Below are 24,712 nucleotides of genomic sequence, written 5' to 3' on the forward strand. Positions count from 1 at the left end.
TTAAAAATGAGATGCCATTAAAAAGCTAAGCTCACGTTCCTTAACACAACATATACAAAGACTTGTCCATTAAAGATTATTTGCCTCCTTTGTATTCATACTGTCGAGCATTTATAAACTCAATGGAGGAAAAAAAAAGAACTAAGCTCAGAACTATGGTGCTAAAATCTGGCAGCAAACATATGTCTACTGAAATTTAACTCTTGTAGGGACTGTCAAAATCCTGAAAGGGCAAACAAGTTCTCAACACCTATCTTCCTATGTTCAGAAAAGCGAGCATCCTTGGCATGGAAGGACCATATAAAACAGATCGATGAAGGCAAGTTTATATATACATTTCCAAGAATGCTGTAGGCATCTGGTCCTAGCAACAGGGATAACTTTAAACTCTGATCTTGCCTAATGCATGGGCTGCCTAAGAGTTTATTGGGGGCGGGGGGGGGGACTTACAAATGTTACTATACCTTGTGGATGAATAATGGGGTTGTAAGATAATACTTAATAGAGTCTTATTTTTTCATTCCATGATATGACTGACAGTAATATGTAGTTATTTATCTGGAGGTAAAAATGAAATTAATCAGAAGCTAGACTAAATTCTCTGAAGATTTCTCCCAAGACACACCTTAATATGAAAGGGAGAAAATTTCTCTATTATTTTTTTCCTATTTTACATCTTTTCACTTTTTAACATCTTCATTAAAGGTGTCAGAAAGGTTCTCAAATATGAGAGATGAGAGTTATAGAGGAAAAAAATAAATTTCACCAAGGATTTTGTTTCATCATGTTTATAATGTTAAGCTATTTTATGATTCTACAAATTGCTATTACCTTACTGAAAGCAGAAACTTTGGTTTTGTTTATGCTTTTATAAAATCAAATAAGCACAAATGTTCATGGTAGAAATTGGAGAAATATAGCAAAAAAAAAAAAAAAAGATGAAACAAATTGCCAATGATTTCACAAATCTCTGAAAAACCACTGGTATTATTATTGTGATTCCTTTCCAATTATTATGTGTAAACTTCCCATATTTGTTCACTATTAGTCATACTGAGTTTAAAATTTTTTTACCTTTATGTCTTTGCTCTCAATAAATGTAATGGTAATGAAATAGTAATATTTAGAATAGGTTAACATAAATTACTTATGTTGAATATTTCAAGTGATTCTGATGTTTTGTTAATACATTAACTATAATAAATATCCTTTTATACAGAGATTTTCCTACATTTTAGAGGAAATAAATTCCTAGAGAAGAATTGCTGAGTGAAATGATCTTCATTTTTAAAGCTCTTAATGCATATACCAAATGAATTTTCAAATTGAATATGACTCTCTCACTGCTAGAATCTCTCTTTTCCCACCTTCTCTCTCTCTCCCTCTGTCCCTCCCTTCCCTTCCTTTTTCTCCTTTTTCCTTCTCTACTTCCTTTATTCCTTTCATCAGAATAAGCCAGGGTCATGATTGCTTCATGAAACAACAATGCTATCCCTTTTGGAGAGGCACATGGCCATTCCGGAATATAACGCTATCACTAACTGCTAAGCGTATAATTAAAACATTGCCATGGTACCACGAAACACATTTTCTGGAGTGCTACAATCTGGAAATGGCTTGAAATTCCATACCAAGACAATTTCTGGTTTCAGCATAAACTTCATTTAAGAATTCTATCAGTGTTGTGGTGCTATTTCTTTACATCACTCTCCAATTTTTCATCTTACCGAAACATCATAGTTAAATTTGTTGAATGCTCTGTATCTAGCATTATGTTCAAGACTTTGCATGCATCACTTCATTTAATGTATACAACCACATTATGTGAAAGACACACGTATTTTGCTGTCATTTTAAAGATGAGAAAATAAAAAATAAAAAATAAATTATTAAAAATTATTGTCCTGAATCATGTTACTATTTACTATGCTCAAAATTTTATGGTTAGGAATTAAGGCAAGCTACAGTAGGCACTGCTTATCCCTTTTCCCTAATAACTGAGGCTTTGGCTGCAGTGGCTTAAAAAGGCAAGATGTCTAAAACAATTTCACTGGGGCTATTTGTTCAGGGCCTTTGTTCTGTCAGCTGAGTTCTTCATTATTTCCCTACATAATCTCTACTGAGTCTGACATGGCCAACATTGCTTCTTCATTTACATGGCTGACTTCTGGGCTAGGATGACTATCACAGCCTGGGATGTTTAGGCATATCTCTTTTTCTTCATGTGGTGTTTCCACATGGCTAGGTTGGTCTCGCTTACAACGTGGCAGTCTTAGAATAGTCAGACTTCTCCCTGGCTTCCCCAGGGTGAAAATTCCAAGAGATTTATGATGTAGCTTCAGAAGTCACACTACCTTATTTTTGCCATATTCTGTTGGTCAAAAGGGAGTCACAGGCCCAGTCCAAAAAAAGGACAGAGGATATAGATCCCCAACCCACACCTCTTAACTAGAAACATGTCAAGTGGCCATTTTAATCCTTTACACAAGGTTCGCTGGACTCAAAAACCCATATTTCTCCACACCACTCTTGAGTAAAGATGTGATTGACTATTTTCAATAGAGAACATTGTCTCAAACTGCGAACATGCCTTATGTAGTAACTATGAACAAAGTGTGGTTCTGTGAAAAATTGGGGAGTTTGAGGTAGACTCTTATTGCCTCAATTCCATTTTCCAGGTTAATATCCACTAAGAGGAAGAAATGTTAGAATAACACTTTCAACTTCTCTACCTGCCTCAATTCTTTCTTTCTCTCTCTTAGTCTCTCCTGATTTCTCTTCTTCCTACTACATGATGAAAAATTATTTGGTGACATCTCGTGAATGGTTTCGGTCTTTTGGCTCTGTCAGGACCTGCCTGCCCACTGGTCAAAGATAAGGGCTCTCTCTTCTTCCCTGCTGTCAGTCTGTGAGGATGATAACAGTAGGTGGAAGCCGCTATCTTTCCTGCTGGCTTTGGCTATGATTAACAAGGAGAGTTTAATTCGAGGAGAAACTTCCACATGTCTTTAGGTATAAGCAGTACTTATATTTTGATGTATATCTGACTTTTGTGCCTCTTTTTCAATTAACTTGGAATCTAAAACACAGAGATGAACCGTTGGCACTCCCAGATTTCAGTACGGGGTGAACTGGCTGACTCTTAACCTCAATCTCTCTTGTGGTGAGAATATAAAAATTGAATACATTGGGTTTATATTGATTTTTTCTATTTTACAAATAGAGGAAAACATATAACTTTTTATAAATACTGATAGTGTCTTTTTAAATTATGTTTTATGTGCTCTTTTTAATATTCAAAGTTTCCAGAACAGTGTTCAAAATATTGGTACAAATTTGTTTTTTATTATTTTTGTATCTAAATATCAATACTGTTTTACTGTTAAGTAGAAATTAAGCTATGTACCCTGTACATAAAAAAATAACCTATATGAAAAATATATTCTTCAACTAAGATAGCCATGGGCCTTTTTTCTCCTTAGTACATTTATAACTAGATGGATATTTAGAATCATATTTAGAAATTCCAAATTGTTCTTGGTTGAGGGAGCAGGATACTCCACTTAATGAGGGTAGAATCATGATATCTACAAATGAGAGGGGCTTTCATGTATTTTCATGATATTAATAAAGGAGACAGTTCCTTTGTGTATGTTTTCTATCATCATCAGCTTTCAGTATCATCATTTTGCTAGTTTCCTAAAATGAATCTGATAGCTTTCCACTGAACGTTAACTGCTTTGATTAGATCCTTTAAACATATTAAATTGACACATTAATTTTGGTGACTATTTTACTGATCACAAATTACTTTAGTCAGAAGGTCAATTAGGAGAAAAATAGAATCTGTAAAATATTTAAATATATAACAAATGGGCTGGGGAATATGTGTTTAGAAAGAGACACAGGCAGTATCTCTTGCATATAAACACTTCACCGAAGAAGGAATTTATATATTTGTTGTTGCTTTTGTAAGAGGAAAAACAAAATCAATGCTGTTCCATTCCGAAGGGACTTTGACCACACAAGGCTCATTCGAAGAGACAGCAAGTCAGACGAAACACTGGCTGAATACAAATACCCTATTTACCATGTATATCAGAAATTAACAGAATTTAGAGTTTTCATGACAATAGCATAACTGGCTTGCACTTAATGAACTTAAGGAGAGAAGAATTAAATCCAAGCTCAGATTTACTTATTCGGCAAACACTTAGAGAGTGATGGTTAATGAGGTCAGGCACAAAGCTAGGCACTGGATCATGGGCAGGAGAAAAGAGAGGGTAATTATTATGTCTTTAATAAAGCAACAAAATAGTTATTGAGGTCTCAAGAATGCAATGGTTCACAATACTTATTCACCACAATAATTTAATGATTTACCTCATAATATGTATACAAAGGTTTAGAGAGAATTATGACTGAATGTAATCCCTGCCTGCCTTTGTTTCGTCCTGTCAGGGGAGGGAGAGAATGAGAAGATGAGAGAATGAGAGAATGAGAAAGAGAGAGAGAAAGAGTGAACGGTAAGTAAGGAGGGAGGGAAGCTGGGAGGGAGAGGGAGAGGGGTATAGAGGGAGAGGGAAGAGATGACAAGGAGAAGTCAAATTTAAGGTATTAACTACAGTATTCTTGTGCACCGGCGATTTTACTTGCTCTTTCATATAACATATCATTTTTAATAAATGAGGGTACTAATGTAAAATCTTAATGTCAAACATGCCTACTCTGCAAACTTTGCTATCACCATGGTTTATACTTTGAAATCCCATTCATACTTCAAAATCTAATTCGAATGTCCACTTCCCTTATAGGAAGTCTTCTGAAGGCATCAAATAAAAAATGGATTCCAGCAAACATTTATTGGTCACTGACTACAAGCCAAGTGCCTTGCTGGGTTCTTTACAACTGCCATCTTAGTCTTTAGAACAATTTTTTACACTGAAATTGTCTCTCATTAAATAGTTTAGGAAACATAGGCAAAGAAAGGCAATTACATTGCTCAAAGTCGTCAACTAGTCAATAACACAGCCTGGATTGAAATTTATGTCTTTTTGACTAAAAAAAAAAAAAGTGTGTGTGTGTGTGTGTGTCCCACAATACAAGGCAATGGTATTTCTTCTGAACTCCCATGCAATTGTGTTAGCCTGCCTTAAAATGGTTAAAATGTTACCCTGTCTTATATATCAACACGAAACTTGGCACTTTGAAATCATTATTAAATTTGACTTAGATTTATTTGTATACAATAGCTGGTAACCAGGTGAATGTCACATTCAGTAAATGCCTGAGGTACACATAATTGGGCATATTCGCAAATGGTAAGAGACAAGGACACCTTTGAATTTATGCCTGTCAGATATAATAAAGAATAAGATTAGAGGATAAATAAAATGCACCCACTTCAAAAATATTTTATACCTAATAGAATGTGATTTTTTTTCCTGCAATGTTTTCTGATGCTTGGTTATCTTTGGAGACCTTATTTTCTTTCAAAGATTTAATTTGAAAATTTGGCCAAAAAGGAAGTTACTGCAGGCAAGCAAGACAGACAGTGGAATGTGCCACTGACCTTACAGATACTGACAGGCTGTTTTATTAATTATTGGCACAGATATTTACTAGAATATTTACTGGTTCATATTGGACAATGGGACCAAATTAGACCTCTTTTAGGGGAAAAAATTCCCCATTAGGCACTGAAAGCTACTCCAGGAGATGACAATTACAAGCTAATAGGGTCATATTTGTGTGTGTGAGTGTGTGTGTGTGTGTGTGTGTGTGAAGTGAAAGAAATACATTAACTATAAAGGCAAACCTCAAGAAAGTATTTAGGAGCTAAAAGAACAGTTTATTCTCTCATTCATAAACCAAGCCATTCGCCAAAAAACTATGGTATGACCTAGCCAATGCTACACTAAGGTAAATGCAGTGGAGGAGAGTTGCAGCATATGAAACTATTTAAAAGAGGTGACTCTGAGTTTGAGATGTATTAGAAAAATCACGAAATAGCTTTGAAGACTAGGTGTTTCCATATTAGTTCAGAAATTAACAAATGTACATTAAGAGCAAGTGCAAGATCCTTGACTAGGCACTATAGGCTCTGAAGATAAAAAGTTAAGTTGATCTTCAACTCCACAGTCATGAGCTAAGGAGATACTGTGATTCAGGAAGTAGCAACTCTATATAACATAGTAAGGGAGATGACATGTACATAAATAAATATCCACATTATGTGAATGTGACAGGCAATTTGTGTGTAAATTTTGTTGAATCAATTGCAGGATTGACAAAAGTGTCTAAATGTATACATTACTGCTTTAAAAAGATAATTACCATTAGAATATTAAACGTTCTGTGAAAGAGAGGGAGGAATGTAGGAGAGTGGAGAGCAGAGGTCATGAAAATGTGATTATAGGAGCTACATATTTCCTTTGTATGAATCTGAAATGTCCTAGTGAATGGCCTGGCTTTCAAGCAGGGATCTGAAAGATAGAAATTAAAACTGAATGGAGAAAGTCAGGAAATCATGGAATATATGAATATATACATGGAAGTCCATATGTTTCAGTTCAGCTGCTTCATAAAAGAGTTTATAGAAAATATAAGAGAACAAACAAATTTTCTATTGAAAGTATTATCAAATTTGCAGGACAAAACCATTAAAAAATTAAATAAAAAAGACTGATATGTAGAGAGCTGAGATTTAGGAACATTTACTACTGTGTGGTAGATCACTTTTGATACACACACAAATATATAGAGTTGATAATTATATATGTTTTTAAGTTGCGAATATGTAGTTCAGAGTTTGTTTGCTTCTAGAATCTTGAGGGATATAATTTTTTTTTTCTTTCTTTTTTTTATTTGTCAATGTTAGATTTTGTGTGTAAGGGTTATGCTGACCTCACAAAATGAGTTGGAAAGTGTCTGTTCTGCTTTTACTTACTGAAAAAGTTTGAGTGTTTGAGTAAAATTGTTACTACTTCTTTATTTGATAACATTCACATTCATGTAGATTTCTTTGTGGGCAAATTTGTTAAAAGAAATATGACTTATTTATTTTACTTTCTATGTAATTGTTTGTTTGTTTGTTTTGCATTTTATTACTTCTAGCATTTTACTATTTGGGGGTTTATTTTGGCTTCTTAAGGTGAAAGATGATAGGTAACTTTTTAAACAGTTCTTCTTTTCTAATAGTTATTTAAAGCTATAATTCCCCCCCTAAGGACTGTTATAGCTATATCTCAGATTTTAATATGCTAGTTTTTTCATTTTCATATAGTTCAAAATAGTTGTATTTTCTTGTTTGACTTATGAATCATTTACAAATTTGTATTTGGTTTGCAAATATCTACAGATTTTTGGAAGTATTTTAATGTTACTGATTTCTACCAAAATTTCACAGAGAATACAACAGTTTGATTTTTTAAAATGTATTTAAACTTATTTTATGGGCAAGTATATGGTCTACCTTGAACAATAAAAAGGGCTCTTGAAAAGTATATATATTTTGTGTATTTTGATTGCTATGTTCTATACATACCAATTAGGTCAAGTAGGTTGAAGATGTACTTAATGAAAAAAAAATTTGGGAAACTAGCTCCATTAATTACTGAAACAGAAGTGTAAAAATATCTAACTATATATATTTATTTGTCTCTTTAGTTCTGACGGCTTGCTTAGTGAATTTTGATGAACTTTTATCAGGTAAAGAGCTATTTAGAATTGTACTGTCTTCCCGGTGAATTGATTTATGTATCATTAAGTAATTTTCTATTTGTCTCAGTATTCTGTTATGAAGTCTGGCTTGTCATTTATTAATATAGTCATGGAGGATTTTTTTTATCATTCCTGTTTACATAGTTACTTTTCATTATTTGAAATTTATCTGGGTTTTTAAATATAAAAGGCATTTTCTACAGATAGCACAGTTAAATCTTCCCTTTAAAAAATACTATTCTTAGAATCTCTGTCTTTTTTTTTTAAAGGCATTTAGGCCACTTGCTTTTAATAAAATTATTAATATGTCTGGGCATAAGCCACCCTAATGTTTTTAATTTGTTCTTCTGATTCTGTTTTTCTGTCGCTCCTTTAATGGCTTGTTTGGGTTGACAAAGAAAAATGTTTTAGTGTTCTGTTCTAGCTTCTCTACTAGCTTCTTATCTATGTCTAACAATAATGCATCTTTAACTCATTAGAGATCACTGTATCTTCTTATGCTTTACACTTCACCGTGACACTTCCCCCTTCCTGCTTCACACTTTACAAATATACTACTCTTACGATATAATTTCATTTACCCTTTCAATTCTCCTTTTTCTTCTATATGATAGTTTATATAATATAGTTATTATTATATATTATTATATAATAATAGTTTATTATATAAACCTTAAGATACATTACTATGCTTTTTGCTTTAAATTATTAATTTTCTTTTAAGTAAATTATGAGAAGAAAATAACATAGTATTTTATATTTTCTCACTTTTATTTACAATGTCCCGATTTAATGAGAGACAAGTAGATAAAATTAAAAAAAATCATATGTATATTAGAGTGAAGTTGCATATTTGACTGACACAGGCATATAATGTTGTAAAGCTATAAGTGCCTGATATTTGAGACAGAGGAAAAATAAGCTTGATTTAAGAGAAATTTAATTATACTCCTGCTCTCCAAGAATTAACGTTGCATAGTTTTTATTTGTGTGGATGTAGGGAGAAAAGAGGCTCTTGTGGAGAAATGAAAATATTGAAAAAGAAGTTTTTTCAAGGTTACAAAGAAAACAAAAGTATGAAAGTGATTTTAAATTCCTGATAATATTTTTAAAAACTAAGCCAGAATCAAGGAAATGAGAAAAAAAATATGGTGATGTTAAGTATGATGGTGTTTTTAAGGTTATAATAATATAATTAATCATTAAGAGCTTTGAGTATGCTATTTTGTGCATTAAGTGATTAATATGCCATTTTATTCTTCCAAAATCCCTGTAAGGTAGGTCAGTTTATCAACATCATTCAAGTGAAAAAGGTTGGGAAAGAATAAATAATTCACCCAAGGTGTAGTTAGTAAAGATGGATCAAAACACACCTCTGATTCCAAAGCCTACTTGGTTAAGATAAGCTGCATGGCCATTCCCCACCTAATAAATTAAGCAAGTTGCATAGAAGAAATTAAAATCTATAATCAAATATTAATTTTGAAAATTAAATTGATTTTGACTATTATTTTAAAAAAAGTAATGATAATCACCATTAATAATAAAATCAAAGTGTGTAAACTATTTTCAAACTTATGAAGAAGTAAACAGCAACCAAAGAAGATGTAAAACAAGGCACGCATAATTAATAAAAATGTAAGATAGTCAAAATAAAACATAACATGAACAATGAAAACTGAAATGATAGTGGTACATCAATTACAACATTTATTTAAATAAACATGAATCTAAATTCTAAGACTGAGATTTGGTAAAAATATTTAAGTCAAATTTTCTTGCAAGGGATGCAATAAAAATGTGAAGAGTATTAAAAATTGGGACATTTTTTAGGCAATTGCAATGAGAAAAATTCTGGAAAATGATATATGAAATAATATCAAAGAATAATGATTAAACAAAAGCATTGTATTGTAAAACAGAAACCAACGATATATAACACTTATAAAATTTTATGCACCATTATAAAGATACCAGTAGATTTAAAAATTATAACTTTTAAATAACTAGGTAAATTGATAGAAACAAGATTTTAAGCAGTCTCAGTATAGTTTTGACAGATCAATATAAGAATGACAAAATTATAAATATACAAATAGAATAAAATGAATTATTTTCTTTTAGATATATTGTTAGATATGTTTTTTTCAAATGGTCTTTTGATTATTATTTAATAATAAAGATTTCAGATCTTCTATTTATACATTTTATATTGAGAAATTAAAGAGCTAAATAGTTTAAATAAAAATAAAAAAAATAAAGCAAACATATGCTGTACTTTAAGAAAGCAGCTGTTTCCAAACTAAATGAACATTGACTAAAATGTGTATTGTTTATGTTTAAGGTAGGAAAAAATGAAGTTCATTCTGAATAGAAGAAAATTCTTTAAGCCATCATATTTCTTATTTCTAATATAGGATTCATGTCCTGCCTCTCTCCAAAAAAATGAGGTTAGCTTAAATTTTTAAACATAATCTAATAAAGGATAATTGAGGATAAAATTATAATGAAGGCAATCTAAAAGTAGCTGAGGTTATAAATATCATCAGCACTCTTATACAAATGCATTGCCTTTTCATATTTTGTCCTTGACAGAAAGAAAAGCAAAGTAAGTTTATTGCTTTCATTGCCTGAATAAGAAAAATGTTAGAGTATAGTTGCCCTTTTGTTCTCTACAAGTTAATAGAAATTAAAATGCCTTTTGTGTTCTATAGGTATTATAAAAAGCCATAGATGTTCGATAAACAAATGTATGTTTTTAAATTTAATAATCAATTAATGACCTATACAATCTAGGGTGAGAATCTTTTATAAATTTTCAGATATATAACTTCGGGAGAATCAAAAAAACTCAAATATATATGTAATTTAGATTCAACTTCAATTCTAATCGCTAACTGATTTACAATGGATTTTGACAACTTTTATACATGGTTACATGCCAGGTTAAACTCTAATGACCCTAGGTAATGCTTGCTTACTCAGGGAAATGTAATATATCTATTCCCCATCCCTCTACTGGCAGAAATATTTTGAAGTTTACAAATTATCCATATTTAATTTCTTGGGGAAAGAATGGAAAACTACAATCTTAGCATTTTCTGGGATATTTAAAAGGAATCTACCACCATCCCCTTTGTTTTATAAATACTCGTTAAGACACATTGCATGTCATTTTTGCATTTGTGATCAATGCAGTTCATAATGTTGATGAGAGACTATCTTCTTTCCACAACTATTTTTCTAAGGCTAGCAAGTACTATAAATAACCTAACTATATATTCCATTTGTCTCTTGGGAGCTAAAAGTACAGGGAAGAAATCCATATGTAACTAGCTCCTACAAAGCAACAGGGCTCATGGTTTGACAGAGGTGTGTACTGAGCAGTATGAGGGGTGCAGAGGTGCCCAGAGGTGTATTAGATATGGGAGTAATGAGTTAGCATGTCGAGATAAAGTTGGTTTGTAACAGGAGGGCTGCAAGGTTCTCCTTCACATTTTTGATCTTCTCACAAATTTGTGTCCTTTGCAACATTCTTTGGCCCCAGACTTCCTCTCTAACATAAACTAGCTCTTTTACAAAGTGGGTACCATCTGACTGGGTAAGCTCAAATGCATGTATCTGGACACATCCATTCTGAGAAATGAAAAACACAGGGCCTTCTGATTATAAATGGGTTAAAAATATTCCTATATGAAAAATTCTCTAATTACTCAGGTTTATTTGGTTGTTTGTTTTGTTTTGCTTTTCTCATCTATTCCTGTCACTGGCCTCTGTAAACATTTATTTGGCTTTCCATTTATATTAGAATTTTGAAATAAAATTTATACTAATGAAAATCCTAAAATGTGCATTTTACTGTTTTGATGAACTTTTTTCAATGTTGTAAAGGGCATATTTCACATGAGTGGTAACTTCTTGAACACGCAGTTCATAGACTAGAGTAGAAAAAAATATATATATATTTGTATAATGCCACCTATATAAGTACAGGAGAAAAGACAGCTATGTAAAGTGGTAGACATTCAAATAGCGGTGGTGGTCATAACATTATTTAAGGGTTTGTTTTGTGTCAGACTCTGTGGTAAGCACTTACAAAACACTATTTATTTACTTTCACAATAACCTTTTAGGTTACCGCTATTTTAAATCACCCTTTTACAAAATGAGGAAACTAAGGTAGAGAGTGACTAAGTACATTTTCCAAGGTGCTAAATATCAGGCTTAGATTGCTCCAAGGTCTGATATTCCAACCTCCCTGCAATACCAGTCCTGTCAAGTATTTCCTTATTAAGTAAAACAGATGAGGTCAGAGAAGTGCAAACACAGTGTCTCCGACAATGCGCCTGCTGCCTGCTTGTGTGCATCTCGGTTACCTGCAAAAACCAAATTGAAGATGTTGCCCTTTCTCACCCTTAACCTTGAGAAAGAAAATCTGACCTCCTAGTTATCTGTTCTAACTACTGTCCCCTTCTTTCCTTACCTCGTTCATCAATCCCTCTTTGATGCTGTTCTAGGTGTTATTCACTTCTATGGCCCATCTACACACAACCGGACAGGTGGTTTTGTCACTCTGATCTCCAGATTCACATTCTCCAGTAAGAGGCACTTCTCAAATAGCTGTACTCACACCTAAAAGGTCTCTCCTTTTGTCCTCTACACAATGTTAATTTTAATCAGGAATGATGGCTGGATTCAGAGAACATAAAAATAGCACCAGTTTCCATTCTTTCCTTTTCACTTAAAAAAAAAATATATATATATATATATATATATATATATATCTGAAATCTTTATTCTGAAACATTTAGAATATACCTACATCCACAGAACAAATCCAACTTGGCTTGATATGTGAATAAATGAAAGGTGTGCCACATGTCTTACAATAACAAGAAAACCTGTCACTGCTGTAATCACTCTTTGAATCTTTGGAGCAAATGACCTCTTTAAGTAAAGCTTCGGATTCCCCAAAGCAAAGTGCTCCCATGGGAGAGCAGTCATCAAATTCCCTGAAGTGACATCTCCACAGATCTGCCAATGAGGGAGGGTGACAAGCGGTTTAATTACCGAATAGGCTCTCCTTCCCTAAGGTCCCTTTGTGAAATTGTATGAAACAATTCTCTTCAAATTTATTCTTGAAATGTGTCATCGTTGCACATCTTTTCATTATTTTCACATAGCAGAGAGATGGATTCTTTTCCAAATGTATTTATTTGGATAAGATCCTGGCAGATTTTTTTTTTTTTTTTTTTATAAATCAACTTTGTTGCTAGTTCCTTTTGAAAAAAAAAATGCGCCAATCATTTTTAGAGCCAAGCTTCTCTGCTTGTGAGTAGAAAGTGCGGTTATTCTTCATAACTGAATCTGTTTTCTTCTAGCACTCTTGGTGCTCTCGGCAAATCTTTTCTCTCTATTTTTCCTCTTCTCTCCTGTGTGCTTTCTCCCTCCCTCTCCCTCTTTTTTCTTTCTCCATTCAACATATTTGTTACGTGTATACTCTGATCCAAAAACTGGAGAGGATATTAGACATACTAATAATACTTCGTGTAAAAGGCAGATTCTATGTATTATATATATATTAACATGTTCAATTTACACAACAACCATACAAAGTCAGTGGTATTATCATTCCTATTTAAAGGTAAAGACATTTAAACATAAGGCATTGTCTAAGTTCGCATTGCTGAGAAAAAACAGAGTGAAGACTTGAACCTGTGATGTTTGCCTACAGAGACTGTACCCATAAACATCATAGTATTTTTCTAGTACAAATGGTCCTTGATTTACAATAGGGTTATTATAACTCAATTAATTCATGGGAAGCTGAAAATAATGTATGTCAAACATGCATTTAACACACTTAAACTACTGAACACTGTACCTTTGCCTAGTCTACCTCAGATGTGCCTGGAAAACATAACTCAAGGCTACCGTTGGGCAAAAACATCTAATACAAAGCTTATATTATAATAAAGTATTGAATGTATTAAAAAATTACTGAATACAGTATCCAAAAAATGCTGGCAATGCAGTACAATTTAGAGCATCAGTCTCATTACTGATAATCTCCTAAATATTTAAACATCCATATTTTTTCAATAAAACCCTATTCCTTTGTCATATTTTCTATCAATGTTTCACAAATCTAGAAAATGAAAATAAAAGCATTTTAAAGATTATTTCCTCTGTTATTTAGACTGGAAAATATGGTCTTTGAAAAAGTATAATGTCCAGGCTCTTGGAAGAAATGCTTTATATTACAGAAGCAGACAGTAGGATAAAGATTTTAATTCTGGTACTACTGATATCACCACTAGGAAGAAGAGATCAGGACATGGGATGGCTACACTTGAACTAATTTGAACCAACTAAAGTTTCTTTAGACTGTATGTCACTACCTAAAAGTATACTGTTTCTAGATATATTTACTTATTTATTTTTTGCTTCTTTGGTAAGATGTTTGTTCCATAGTATATAATAGCCTCTTAAAAAAAAAAATGAGTAAATGAATTAAGCAATGAATAAATGATGTTAGAGAATTTAGAGTGCAATGAGCCATGAAAAACTGGTCACTTGACCTTGATGTAGGCAAGGACGAGAATGCAGAAAACAGGCAATATTCTCTAGACCAGCACTGTCCAGTAGAAGTTTCTGGTGATGGGAATGGCCTATGCTTGTGCTTTCCAATATGGTAACCAGTAGCCATATGTGGCTGTTGAGCACTTGAAATGAGAAAAAGTTATTTAATTCAAATTAAATTAATTAAGATTTAATGTAAAATAGCTACATATGAATAATGACTGCCATATTGGAAAGCTTTAGGCTTTAGAAAGATTTCCAACTCACCCTACACTAACTCCACAACCATGCAAAGAAAAAAGGAAAATATCTTCTCATTTTGTAACTCTATATTCCCTAATTCCTCATAATTCAGATAACTGATTCTTCTGCTCATAAATGGTCTTTAGTCCCATGATCCACGTTCTAAGGTCTTACCTGATAATGAGAGTTTAGAAAAGCCTTAATAACGTAGCTCAGGGGGCCTCCCCAGTATCTGCTCCTGCCCAATGCCATCTGCATTCTCCCTCTGTGCTGCAGTTGCCCTGTCACTCATTTGTCTTTCTCTCTGGACCACAAGTTCTTTGAATCGAGTGATTGGGCATTATTTATTGTCCAACAACTGTCCAACTAATGTCTCATATGTATCATGTAGTAGTTACTCAATATATGTTAAATAATAACCAATCTGAAGAAGAGAGTGAGCAACTGATCCACCTACCATGAGACCCATCTGTGTCTCCTTCCCCATGACTGGCACCTGGGATTCTGTCTTATCCAGAAGACATGATTCTACTCATTGACTCTAGTTCCTTCAAGACTGCCAAGATCTTGCCTCATAACCTTGTTCTTTTTATAATGAAGAGCCCTATATCTCTTTATAAAGGGGACCATTCTGGTGAGGGATGTTTAGTCATTTAAAATATTTCATCCCAAATAATAAATTGCATAGAAGAAAACATAGGATCTAAACTCATGGACCTTGGACTTAAGGAGGATTTTATGAATTTGATCTCAAAGGCAAGGGAAGTAACGGCAAAAGCAAATGAGTGGGACTACATCAAACTAGCAAGCTTCTGCCCAGCAAACAACAACAACAACAAAAACATCAACAAAGTAAAGAGACACTCATCCAAATGGAAAAATATATTTGTAAGCAACACCTCTGATAAGGGCCTAATATCCAAAATATCCGAAGAACTCATACAACTCAATGACAACGACAACAACAACAACAACAAAATAATCCAATTAGAAAATGGCCCGAGGACCTGAACAGTCACTTCTTCCAAGAAGACATACAAAAGGCCAATGAACATATGAAAGGATGCTCGACATTGCTATCTATTAGGGAAATGCAAATCAAAACACACAACCCAAGTATCCTAAAATAGATGATTGCATAAAGAATATGTGGTACATATGTACAATGGAATATTACTCAGCTGTAATGCTGTCATTTGCAACAACATGGATGGACCTTCAGATAAACATGCCAAGTGAAATGAGTCAAGAAATCTAACTATGAACAATGAACATACAATACAAAATATATATATAGCTTACTGTTGAATTGTACACTGGAAACTTACTGGATTTCATTAACCAATGTCACCATAATAAAAAATAAATAAAAAAATAAAAATAAATTTCATCCCAAACCTGGTATGTTCTAGACACTATTCTCTACACTAAGAATATGTACTTAATAAAACAAAGTTCTACCTCTCAGTAAGTTTAATTTCTAGTGGGAGAGAAAGGCAATTAATTGTCAAATAATTATAGATACTAACAAGACATTTCTGAGAATGGCAAATACTCTGAAGGTGAGAAGTAGGGGAAGAGAAATATTAAAGAGTGTATGGAGGGCTCTAAGATAGTTTCAACAGTGGGAGACAAAAGGGGAGAGAGGATTCTCCTCTAAGCCTGGGTGGTCATTGCAAGTAAACCCCTCTGGCCTCGTATCATCTTTTTAATCCTTCCGGTATCTTCCATGAATGTTATTTCATGCCCCTTCTATCTGTTGGCATTTGTGTCCCTCCTGGGCTTTACAGGTATTTTAGGCATTCAGCTCAGAACAGTTTTTAAAAATTCTTTATGATTCTTGTGATAATACAGTGTTCTTGACTTCTCATACCCTTGCTCTTTGAATAAGGAAGGTATCTTTTTCTAGGTTTAAGTAGCTCGAGTTTGACTTGCCGACTGAAGCTGGGTAAAGTTGGGGATCGTATGTTTTCATGTAAGCACGCACACACTGTCCTCAAATGGTAAAATGCAAGATTTAGAACACTCCGCCCTTTGATTTTGCTGGCACAGGTCCACAAATCTTATTGTAAGCAGATTTAGTTCTATCATTCTTTCTCAGTTCACCCTATTATTTCAACCTTTTATTTTTTTTTTTCTCAACAGCTGCAGTTAGTCTTATGACTATGTTTCTTTCATTAAAAGCCTATACTTAACAAAACCTGGGTTTCTTTGTAATTAGTATGTTGCATACAATTTGGAGGATTGCTGTGGTTAAGGCATATGTCCTTTATAAAGAAAGTGCTTTATTGTAAACAGCTTATTTTGCTAATTTAAGAACTTTCAAAAAATAATTTTCATAGCACAGAGGTCAAAAACAGGAGTTCTCCTTGTGAAAATGAGTGAATTTAAAGGGAGAGAGGGTCCACACTATTCTGCCAATGTCTCCCATCATTAAGTCTAAACAAATTTTAGGATTGGTTTTGTCCTCATTTGTCTTATTTCCTCATGGGGGGGGGGACCTCTTTATTTGGCTTGAAGTTGGGATTTTTTTTTTCTCTTTATTTCTCAAAGCTATTTTCACAACAATCAGCCTCTTCTGAGTGGTTTGTACACACTTCTTTCTCTGATACTTAAGGTCTTAGTTGAAGGAGTAGTACAACACTAAAATGTTCAGAAGAATCTCCCAGCACATCCAGAGACATCCTGAGGTATTATGAAGAGGCTCTGTCATTAATTATTTGTGAGGGGAACAAGCATCTCATAAAGGCAAACCATAGTTAAGAGCCTGGACTCTGGGTCTGGGCTGCCTGGGATCAAATCCGAGCTCTGCTGCCTGTCACAGGGCCTTAGGCAAGATATGTGACCTCGTTGAGTTTACTTTCCCCATCTGTAAAATGTGAGTTTTCAGAATAAAACTATAGGTAATGGAAACCTCATGAAGTTAAATATAGAAAATACTTAGAACAGTGTCGAACACATTGTAATTGCCAGGTAATGATACTACTACAGAATCATCCAAACAATTAGCATTCATGTCAATTTTTGTACATATGGGTTATACAAACTGAAAACAGGGCTCACAAAAGGTAGGCGGAAATGTTGCATAGAGGCAGTTTATTCACTACACATCACTGATAAAACCCAATGCCCTCTTTCTTGACTCAGTTGTTGCTGGGGAAACTGGCATTTTCTAGCCTCGGTTATGAGGTGAGGAAGCAGCACATACTGGGCTACTTGCTACACGCACACAGACCTTTCCCTCATCCTACTACTCCGATCCCTCGCGCACAGCAGGTGTTAGTAAGGGAGCAGGCACTCTCTCTCTTTCAGTGTCAGGCACCACTCTCTGCAGAGCTAGCATGTAGTCTCAGGCTTCTTTTCAGCTCCCCGTCCCAGGCAGCCATGTTGGTGAAACTTCTCTGTAGAATCTGGCCTAGATAATTTCTAAGGTTCCTTCTAGCTTCAAAAGTCTATGAAACTAAGATTAAAATTAGAACTTGAAAACACCATTCTAGTTGGTTTCATAGGAAAACGATAGCACAGGGATTTCCTATGATCGCCTGGTAGACTTGACTAGTGCTCCAGATCCAAACCCATAAGGATTGAATTCAAGTTCACCTTAGCATTGAAACTTCACTTTTCCCCTTGCTCTGCCATATGTATTTTTTTCTCCAGATTATCCACACACAAGAATATTTAACTTCTAAAATAACTCTATTGACAGAGGTTTCCTATCTTCTGAGGTAGGATGTTATACCTTTAGATATGTTTATTACAGCATTCTTTTTGTATTAGATCTAGTTAACTTGTATTGATATTCTTGTTTAATTTCTCACTAATTTCATGAAGTAAATATCATTATTCATCTATAACGTAGAACAAAACTTAAAAAACTAAGATCCAGAGGTAAAACAAGTTTGGAATTTAACTCATAGGTATTTGGCAAAGGGATATTCCTGGAAAGTGTTTTGTTGAGAAGGAAACATTATTCCAAGAGATAAGATTAAAATATTGACAAGTAGCTGACAGATGTCATAAAGTTTATTCTGACTTCAGAGTCTGAGCTCTGCAGAGTCTAATTGCAGAGTCCTAGCCGCTATAGCACACTTCCTTCCTTCTATACTGCTGGACTACTTAAAACGCCAAAACAAGAGAGGAGATAAAGAAAACTTTAGGACCTTAATGCCTGGGTCTCTGGGAGGCTCATGGTGCTTAACTTAGACAGTGGGCTCAGAATTAGATATTACCAAACTTTCAGAGCACATATGACAAAAGTGCTGGATTCCTTAGAGAGGAGATGAGCTGCTTCACGTACTCTTTGTTGATTAACTTGTCCTTGTCTTCCCACTTCATTGTAAGTGATAATTCGCCTCTCTGTGTTGCTGCATGAAGATTTGTGCACATGTTGTTCAGATATCTTCAAAGTTTGTATATAATCATACTCCTATACATTCATATATACCTTCTTTGTAATTACACTGACTTTGTGAGGATTCAAGCTTATTCCAGGAATAAAATAAAATCCTATGTGCAAAGATACACTTCTCATGTATTTGTATTATAATTTTAATCAATTTGGAAAAAGGTGTAGTGCTTAAATTTTTTACATGGTTGAATCTATGAAATTTTTGTGGTGTCAATAATGAAACCTGCATATCTCTCTCTCTCTCTCTCTCTCTCTCTCTCTCTCTCTCTCCTCTCTTTTTTTCTCTCTCTCTCTTGTGTCTGTGTGTGCACGCGCATGTGTATGTATTTATGTTTGAAGAAGTATCAGCTTGTGTGACATTTGCAGCACTTTCTAAAAAAAGTCTTATCTTTCAAAATAAATCACAAGTAAAGACATCCAATGTGTTGATGGTTTTGGCAATAAACACCAACTCTTTCACTTTTACAAGAAAGTCAGTTTTCAACAACAGTAACCTGAAGACCATTAAGACATGAGAGAAAATTTCCAAAAAGGTTACCAGATTCTCTGGACCAGAAGGGCATTTCTAGTGACCTTCAGTAGAGTGACCTTAATCATAAGGAAGGAATCAGCATCAGCAACTGATGTCGATGATGATGATGTCAGGATAGCTGGTGTTACTGATGAAAGAAACGAGAGAGAAGGCCCTATAGGAAAACCACTACTACATCTACCAGTAAAAGAATCTCTTCTGTATGACTGCCAAGTCCCCACATGAGTTTCTCATTCACAGAAAAGCAGATACATTGATTTTTTTTTCACTCTGGTTTCTCATTAACTTCACCAATAAAACAAAGCCAAGCTTTAATCGTGATTTCATTGACCCAGTCTTGTTTTGTCGCCATTAACTGACATTTATCGAGGCCCTCTATGAAAAAACTGGGCTAGGCATTCTATATGACTGACAAGTTAAATAGAAAGGGAGTTACGTCTCTAATATCCAGAAGAACAAGTGAGAAACACTGAGGTTTGCAATTGTTAAGTTCACGTTCAAAGCTCAGCTCTGCTGCCACTTATTGGTTCAAGATAGCCTCTCTGGGTCTCAACTTACTCATGTGCAAAGTGAGTAAAATTATACCCATCTCACAGGATGACTGAAGAGACAGGGGAATCATCATTGTCATGTGTCTTTTCCCCATGCCTAGCACATTATGGGTTCTCAATAAATTCTCCCTCACTTGCTTTTTTATAAAGGGTTTACTTTCTACTAATTTAAGAGAGACAATTGATACAGAAAAGTAGAAAACAAAACAGCATGCTGAAAACCTTACTTTTAATTATTAAAGCTGTAAAGTAATTTATGTATGAAAAGGGAAATGAAAGAAAAACACGAGGATTATTCTAATGTAATAGAACCATCATCTTTGGAAACAATGAAGACATATCTAGAAGTATTCAGTTTTTCATTTATATTTGAAAACCCAAACGGATCAAATTGTTGACTTAAAGTACAAGCTCATAATACTCTCTACAGAATTGAATAATGTGTGCGTGTGCATGTACATGAGTGTGTGTGTGTGTGTGTGTGTGTGTGTGTGTGTGTGAAGTTTAATATCAGGAATCGGTTATACCATAAGGAGGTCTGAGATTCAGGAGGACAGTTAATTTCTGAGCCAACCATTAGGCTATATGTAAACAGACTTACTATCCTATACTGTATTGGGTTAAATAGATTCAATGATGGTGACACTAGTAGTGACTTTCTGTTTATTTTTTTCTTTTTTATTTTTCTTTACCAATGTTAAAGATTTTGCTTCTTGGGTATACGACTGTTGTCATATTGACAAACAGAAGATGTGGACTATTATCCTGATATTCTGTTCTAATGTTATTATTTTGGGAATATAAATAGACATAAGTGTCAAGTTAGTAGCTAATAACTCTAATAGCAATTATTTTCCAAAGACTGATTATGTGTGTGCATACACATATACAATAAATATGCTATTATTTTTATTAGCATCATGTGACATGTAACCTGGAAATCAGAACATGAGAATATTGGCATAGATCATGTATCCAAACCACCTCATGATATTTACACATACTGTCCTACTTTTGATCTTTCAAAGATGGTAACTTGCTGAGGGCCATTCATTTTTAGCTCAATTTATTCCATGGCTATTCTCTGTAACAGGCATGGTTTTATCAATCACAGATTTATTAATTGTAATAGCTTAAAATATAATGAAATGTTTCCAATTTGATTAACACCAATAAGACTATAGTCCATAAATAAAGTAAATATGTTTGGACTTCTTTAGGTATCAATTGTCTGTCCAAACTCTAAGAAGGAGATATAACCAAGACTCTCAAACCTTTAAAACATTGGCTTTTCTCTGCCCATTTCCTAACTCATGGGACACCAAACCTGACCGTGTAATACCACTTTTATGCAAATGTCAATAACAAGGTGATGTAACATCACCCCCTTTAATGAGTTCCCACTGTGAGAACTTTGGTTAGAAACTTTACTACAATTATCTTGAATTTACGGAGTGAAATTATAAGGGAGGCATTGCAATCTCTCTGTAAATGCCTAATGAAGATATTTAAAGGCTTGCAGGAATTAATAACCTTACCAAAGGATGAACAATCATTGGAGAAATAGGTCTCTCAACTTCAAAACACATGCATTCTCTTTCCTTTACTTCATCTTGCTACATAGTATATATGTCTCCTATTGATGGTTATCATGCTTCAATTTCAATTCTAGATTTTCTTTATTTTTTGACTGGTCATATTCTGAGTGGCCTAGGCATTTTCTGTTTCTTTTACTACCCTTTAGCAGTAGATACAATTAATAGTCCGCAAATAATGTTGTGATGCTAGAAAGCATCACTGTTTGTAAAATTCATACTTAATCTCCCCTAAAAAATTAGTGTTAAGAAGTGAAAATAAACACATCTCAATTCAGGTCAGATTCGTGTTTATCTGTGTTTCCTAAAACGAGTATGACTATAGTATGTTTTTGCTTATAAAGGAAATCCTAAATCTTGCAAAAGTTCAAAATTTAAGATGTATTAAAATATTTATCATGTCTGACAAAACCTTACAGTGGAACCTAAGATTTATTTTATTTTATTTTATTTTATTTTATTTTATTTTATTTTATTTTATTTTATTTTATTTTATTTTATTATCATTCAGGTGATCAGACAATTTCACAGAGGTAAGATGAATATATGAAGCAAAAGTTACAGGCAGTTTTTAATACCGATTTCAAGCTAAGTCTTAGAAAGGGATACTTTTACTTTTTGATCGTGAACTGGCAGTTTAGATGAATCTCTATCTAAATAAAAATTTAATAGGTCTGATTTCATGCTCATATAGTCAAATTTTTGGTTCAAGTTGTTTGTAAAAAGTTAGAGTAACTGATACGCTAATCACTGTTAGTTAATTAAAAATGGGGTTTCCATGTAGTTACAAAATACATCAAAGTGTGGAGCATATCGCATGCTGGATGACCTGATTCACATGTATGAACTCCTAAAATGAGGAGGAAGTGGTAGAAAATCTATGTGATACATTGGCAGGAGCGCCACTAAATTTCTTCTGAACAGTTTTGGCCTAGTAATCAGGCAGCCAGCGTTCTATTCTTTGTTGTACTGCCGTTTTGCTTTGATGCTGAAGTTTGTCTCTTAAATTCTCAAAGGCTCAATTTTTCAAGAAGAAAAGATTGACTAGGATTAAATGACGCCTAAGGCCACTTTTTTGTGATACTACGGCCAAGATTCAAAAGTAATTCAGGGGTTTGACTCTCTGCTCAGTCACTTTCTAGGTCTGTTATCTTGGAAAAAAGTATATTTACCCTCTCTCATTTTATAAAGTAGTTGGAACCAAGAGACGAAGCACGGTACTCACATGGCATTTGTGCTCAACTAAAGTTCATGATGATGATGAAGAAAAAAGATGATGATGGTTAAACATAATAAGAAGGGAGAGTAACAGGATGAGCTGGAGAGGAGAAAAATGGGTATTCAAAAGGCAGAAAGAAAAAAATGTTAGAGTTTATGTATTTTACTGATACTATAAAATTATCTTAAACTCCTGAAAATAGAAATTTTTTTAAATGAAAAAGAAATCCCTAAGTATAGGCACTGAAACATAACATGGAGCTTTTTTCTAAAATTTTATGCACATGTTTTGGTTAGCAAGTATTAATCAAATGCATATTTGTGTGTGGGGAAAGAAACAAAATGGTCTACAGAAAGCAGGGCCTCCCAGAACATCGGTGTATATAGTGATTCCTCGTGACTATTTTGCAGAAATTTATAGCTTTTTAAAAATTTTTTTAAATTTTTTTTTCCAAGGGAGTTGGGGAAGTAGAAGTTTGGAGAGTATACAGGCCTACTGTTCTAAATTTAGCAAACAATACAGTAATGAAAATAAGAAAAGTTTAGGATTCTAGAAACCTGATCAGAATCTCACTGTTGAACTTCGGCACTTAACCAAGTTAACCCTTGGGTGACTGAGTGAAGACGATGATCCTTTCTTTGAAAGGCTGTTTTGAGAATTAGGATCAATACAGGTAATGCTACCAGCATGCGATACAGACTCAATGAATTATGGTAATAATATGAAAGATTACAGGCATACTAGCAAAATATCACCTTCCTCTTGCTGAAGCACAAAATAGAGGAAATTGTGCATCTTTGCCCAGTCTCCATTTGATACCCATTTCTTATGAAACATCACAGACTGATTCCCATATGTGGAACACTGTGGAAGCAATTTATTGTTGTTGATTGCTTCCTTCTTGAAACAAAATTAGAGGAAAAAGGGATGGAAAGCTAAGGGGAGTTTGATGCCTCAAAAGAAGAAATCTAAAGTAAGACAAGGAGTGGGCAGAATACATATCCCGAGGTTAATGATATTAGAAGTTAGTTAACTAATTCTTTCTGGAGGATGGATACCATTTGCAGTAAAACATCTGCCAACCATTGTAAAAATATCAGAGTAGCTGGATGTGTCATTGAAATGAACCAATGAGAACAGGTCTTTTCCTGCAGGAGGCATGATTAAGATTCGAACTATTTTCACAGATAATCCATTTATAAATCATGGTAATAAAATGGCCATCATGACAGCAGCTCAGTGACATTTTTTCACAAGCTCAGCTGTATCCAGGCAACCAAAACGTCTTCACTCACATGAAGAAAAGGCAGGCCGGGGTTCCAGGAATCAGGAAGCAAGATCCTACTGTCCTCTTTTCCCATGAAAGAAGGTGATACGTTAATGGCTGAAGGAGCTGAATACAATACCGGTTGCTACATGTCAGATTCAATGGATGTCAGGAATTTAGGTGTTTCTCAAATCTTTCCTCATTCTAGCGACTGATAAATGAGGAACTCTGAGGTCCATTATATCCATATCCAATTTTGATCCATAACTTGCTGTGAGAGATTTGAATGATCAGCAGGAACTGAAGAGAGAGCAACATATGGCAGAAATCCAGGTATTCTTTACTCAGCTGTTTACACATGTAATTGCAAATCGACAGTGGCTGTGATATTATTAAGAGGAGGTTCTAATAAGCAAGGTAATAGCAACTATCAAGTGCTGTTAGAAGTGTTCCTTCCCCCAAGGAGAGACAAACGTTCTCTTCTCACTCTTTTAGGATTTTCTATGCAATCCACCCTTGCCAACTTCTGAAAACCAAGCTGTCGTGACTCAGCTGAGATTTAAAACTTATAAATAAAAATACATTTTATCAAA

Source organism: Rousettus aegyptiacus, unplaced genomic scaffold (genome assembly GCF_014176215.1).
Source record: "Rousettus aegyptiacus isolate mRouAeg1 unplaced genomic scaffold, mRouAeg1.p scaffold_m13_p_14, whole genome shotgun sequence".
Taxonomy (NCBI): domain Eukaryota; kingdom Metazoa; phylum Chordata; class Mammalia; order Chiroptera; family Pteropodidae; genus Rousettus; species Rousettus aegyptiacus.